Here is a 5,847-nt window from a genome sequence, read left to right as displayed (position 1 = left end):
CAAAAAAAAAAAAAAAAAAAAAAAAAAAAGGGTACGTGCACGTGCTCTGAAAAATACGTGGAGCAAGGGGCGTGGCTTCCGTACAGATAACGGTGGTACGGGAAATGAATGTCTACTGTATTAACAATTTTTTTAAATATTGTGTATTTTAATAAAGTTTAGGAACATTTATGTTGCGTCCGTGTTTAGAAAAATTTTATTATAGACAGACCGTCTATGAGACCGAAACATCTATTCTGAAACAATCATTGTTATTACAAATATCAGTGCACAATCAAAGTCAAACATTTGAAATCAAACAATATTATTATTTTAAACAAAATGGATCAAGGAATATTTATATATTTTATGCGGGAATATAAATATTGTAATAAATAGAGAATGGAATCACTTCAAAAATTGAAACATCACCTTTGTTCCTTTTCGGAAGGTTATACAGGTTCGGGCCGAATAACATGTACAAGTGGGCACCGCGTGATTCCTTGTGAAAAAATAAGAAAAAAATATAAAATAAAATCTTTGTCATTCTCGGATTAGTTTTCGAGAAAATCGAATTTGAATCTTACATAATCTGAAACACGTGTATTCGCATGGTAGTAAGTAGAAACGAAATGCAATGACTAGACAAGCTGGTCTAGCCCTATTGAATTGTATGCGTATCCAGTAGATATTCAAAATTGATTTCTTCGAAAACGAATGCGAAAATGACAAAATCTTATTCTATATTTTTTTCTTATTTTTCCATAAGGAATCACGTGATACCCGCTTTGACATATTAGTGGGACCCTGTATAAAGTTTTACGACTTTAAACAGCTGATTAGAATACAAATAATATTTATTGTAATAATTTTGTTTCTATAATACTTGGTATAAGAGGTATGGGAATAATTAATTCACTATTGATTTATGTTCAATGGGCATCATACGTCAAATTGATGCATGTTTTTATTAACATTTTGTTTGAAGAAAGAATTCTACATGAAAATAATTATGTACTCTGCAGCTTTTATTTAATCAATTTTCTTCTGACACTAACAATATTTGTACAAACTAAAATGGTAATTCCCAATGTCTTACCAGTGTAGTACTCAATTCTATAAATATTTATTGTACAACGTGTCATGCAACTGGTTGTACAACCGGGTAGGAGGTGATTTTACATGAAAAGATAAGTCAACAATATAGAATAACATTTTTTCATTTGAGACTTCGTTTTCGGGAAAATCGACTTTTATTTGTAATGCGCCTATTCGTTATGGTAGTGTGTAAGTAAAAACGGAATGCAATGAACCGACGCGTTAACCAAGTCCTATTCAATTGTACGCGTATCCAGTAGATTTTTAAAGTCGATTTTCTCGAATACGAAATCTAAAATGCACAAATTTTATTATATATTTTTGATTTTCTTTTTACGTAGAATCACCCGCCACTCGGTTTTACCACCAGTTACATGATACCATGTGTATACGTTGACGTGTAAACAACGTCTTGTATTTACATACGTATTTTATATTTATATGGTGTATAAACAAATTTTCACAAAAGACATAACAAATAATGAATCCTCTGGATGTTTCATTTTTTTATTTCGTGTCTTCTACTTTGCTCGTATTATTTCTTTCTTATCATATTGAATTTCTCCTACTGTTAAAGTACACGTTCTTAAAGGCTATTTTCCAAACAAAACTTTGAAAAAAATGAATATGCTCGTTACATATGACAACATTTGGTTCAACTTTTTGCCCGTCAATAATTACAACAAGTAGAAGCAGAGAGTAACGAACAGACATTTCATCAAGTCATGTAAATTATCCGTCTTTTCGTGGAACATTCAAATCCAATTTTTTTGAAAAGAAACTATCCCATGAAAACATTTCATTTGTCTCTGTATTGTTGAAAATTGTACCACCCTGTGTAAAATTACGCACGAATGAAGCAAACTATTAATGCCTTGAGTCATATTATTTGTTTACTTTGTGGTTTCATGCCTTCCATTTTGTACGACGAGCAAAGTGCAGCCAACACAAGCGTTTAGTGTCATACCGTAACCGCTATCTATTTGCACCTGAGGCACTGCCGTGACGTTCTGGCGTAATCACACAGTTCTATAAGTCACCTCAATTTCCTTGATAATTCCTAAATATTACTGCCGTGAATTACTGTCGACACCTGTTCCACAGTTGTAAACCTTTGCCTGTAATAACCAAAATACACGCCACTTTTCTCATACTTCTCCTTTAAAGATTAAATGATAAACATTTCATTCTTACCGACCAGTTCCGTATAAACGGCCAATTTTATAGGCGTCCCTTGAATTACATTTGAAACAGAAAAATATATCCTTCAATAAGCTTCGGTCAAATAAAATTTTTTTAAAGGGAATGCTGAACAACATTGCGTAATGTAACATTTGATATTTCTTAAATTTACCAATTAAGGGACTCTTTTGACTCTATTATTAAAACATGGAAAATAAATTTCTTTCACGTTGAAGCAATTTCTCATAATAGACACGGATATATCCGTAACAAATACGCATTTATGGTATTGAATGTATGTACATTATTCCCGTTGCACTCAGTTAAATGAAATGAACAATTCAATGAATTTGAATGGAAATTATATTTATAGGTTCGCGTAATATGGCGTGTAATGATATATGGAAGAAGTTACATAAATCATTCTTATTTTTACATATATTTTGTGAGCATGTAAATTAACACTAGAACTACCAGCGTTGTATGTATTATAAATTAAATTGAATAATATATTAATGTTTATAGTATATAATACAGTACAGCATAATATAGCGTAATATAAAATATTGTATAATAAATTAAAGGTAGTCATGACCAAAGTACTTTTATGAATTCAGTAATTGTAAAATAACAAATTTGAATTACGTCATGGTAGTTAGGGGGTTGGTAGTTCAGTGTTAAGAAATATGTATATTTCATCGAATGTGTTTCACGCTTCTCGGGTCTAGACAGATTGCCCGATTTCTGGCGCGTTCTAATACTTAATTGATTATGACTTGAAAACAATGACTTCACCATTCCTTCTTCATTTTTCTATTTTTGTCTGATTTTGGTATATAGAAACATCTTTTAAATTTAGTTTTTGTTGCTGAACATAGTGTTTGTCTTTGGTCTCTCAAGTAGAAAAAATTAGCTGTTACAGCATAAAATTAAAAGCCGAAATTTTTTCGAAAAATTAAAAGTATAATAAATACGTGGTTAATTAAATTCACCGTTAATATCTCCAAGGAAGTATAATAATCTTATCGGGTGCAGTAATTCGTAGTAACTGAAAATTTAAAGAGTTCTCAAAATAATCACAGGATGTTTTATGATGCGTTTTTTGAAATGATTCTTAGGTAATTTTCTGATCCATATTGACATTGTTTATTATTTGTTTTTGCCATCTTGTTTATAATGTTCAATGTATAACATTTCTAGTTCAGAATGACTTGCTAAAAGTGTTCTATGGGCAGTTTGTGTACTACGGCTCTGTTTCCATGAGTTCTCAAGATAAGAGTTGTTTGGTCTTGAAGTCCAATATAATCATATATGTACCTATGTATCGTATCCATTGTAACAACTTAGAATGTTTGTAATGTTCACACGATTTCTACGTTTTCACTTTAGTTCTCTGGTGTTCACACTACCTTAGAAACAAACAATCTGTGGACCTATGTGTGTTTATAACAAATATTTCCTTAATTTTATGCGACAGACCAATACATATTCTATAAGATTCATGTATATATTTGAAAACGTAATTAAGAATATACATACAGTTTTTTCTTGCAATGGAGCCTTTGTCTAATGGACTATACGGTGCAGAAGACTCCAAACCCGTAGACTTTGCATTCACTCGTCTGATGAAACCTGAATACTTTATGTAGTTGCATTACATTAACGGTGTTGGTTATCCATTTTAATAGACCGTCAAAACAAATGGAAACACGCGGCTTATTTATTATCCTGTTAATTGTTGAATAAAGACTATCACGTTCAGTTGGTGTAAAAATTGTGGATAGCCGAAACTCAATAATTAAGAAAATATGTATATAATAAAGCGGCAACGGCCAGCTAGTAGTATCCGTCGACTGTTGGTAAACATAATAGGACACTCTCGTACGCGCTGGGTGTAGTTGTATTGAAATAATACATTGATGTATTTAGCTGAAAATAAATGTGAATAAAAGTATTCTTCATATTGTTGGGGACAGAATACAAAATGCTAACGTATTCGGTACTTATTGATGAAATAATTACGAAATATATGTATATTCTTTATTCATGACGAAACCGAATAAAAGTATTCTGTAATTACACAACTATCAAATACAGTATACTAATATATCTGGCAGTTGGCACAAATAAGATTGCAAATTGGTGAGGAATTCGTTATTCGAATACTTTTTGAAATGTTTCTTGCCCATCACTGTTCACAATACATACAACATCGTTCAGAAGTATTAGGATACCTGGTCTATATGAAGAAAATGTGATGTTTTATAAAAATTGTATATTGTAGCACGATCCATTACATTTGAAATGAAAAAAAAATCAAGTTCGTATCTTTAATACATAGTTGCGAAGATGAAAATTCTTCTGTGAAGGTAGTCTTTGTAAAAGTCGGTGAAAATTGCCAAATTTTAAGACCTATATTTTTCAAACATTTTCGAAACTAGCGAAATTATGACTTAAGTCCTATTTTAACACGGACTAGTTATAACATATTCCAATTTGAGCAAAATCCCAGACATCGTGTACAAAAGTGGACCGCTTGGCACGGAATGGCCTGTATTACAATACATACAATAACAAATTTAAGGACATTTCTCTACTATTGGTAAATTTAGCATCTATCGAATCAATGTAACCCCATTAATCACATTGCTGTCAACGTGAATGAATATTGTTATAGGATTAAGGTGTTTAATTACTTTTTTATCTCATTCAATTCTTCGGTATTTTATAATACGCATTAGTATTATATAGGCTTCTATTGTACAAAGTCTTGCTGGATAACTGTCCCTTTTGTAATTCTATTTTTATTATCCTTTACTAATTAACTCTTGAATCCTTTAAATCTCTTCTGCAATATGTAATTGCACGTATTGTTCTCTCTGTATTTGTTCTATTCGTAGTTATTTATTACCTTTTCTCTACACATACGTATGTACTATGTGTATCATGTGTACGTGTGCCTTCTTGATTTCTGATTAAAACGATTTTGATGTATTTTTTTGTAGGCACGATTCTTCACTTTAAAATACAAGGAAGTAGTAGAATAATTTCTATTAACATAAAATTTCGTTGGTGAAAAAAATAATTTTTAATATTAATTGGACATAGGTTTATCCGTTGGAAACTTGATATGACGGATTTTACCATTTTATTAAACATAGTGGGCCACACAACTGTTACAAGTCGCAATTCTTTTCTCAGCGCAGTTATTAAAAAATGTTTGAGGAAAAAGATAAATGGTTCACAGAGTACTACATTTGTAGGACCATATATCTTTTTCAAGTGCAACAATATGTTTGAATTTAAGAATTGCATTAATTTTTTATATGAAAGTGTAAATTCTTTTTGCGCAGATTGAATCCTCTGTCAATCTGTGTAAAAAAATGTCGGTTAATTTGTTCTAAAAATGATAAGTTCACGAGAAATTCTAAATAAATATAATTATTAAATAAATTGAATTTACGTCCTACAAATTCTTTAGAAGATCTAAAAAAACAGATAAGACTACACTGTGTAACAGTAACCAGTTAACCAAAGATCATCGTAATTCAGTTGTAAAACCAATTGAAATCTTTAATAAAGATATTT

The sequence above is a fragment of the Dufourea novaeangliae genome, unplaced genomic scaffold (assembly GCF_001272555.1).
Source record: "Dufourea novaeangliae isolate 0120121106 unplaced genomic scaffold, ASM127255v1 scaffold245, whole genome shotgun sequence".
NCBI lineage: Eukaryota > Metazoa > Arthropoda > Insecta > Hymenoptera > Halictidae > Dufourea > Dufourea novaeangliae.
This window is presented reverse-complemented; position numbering follows the sequence as displayed.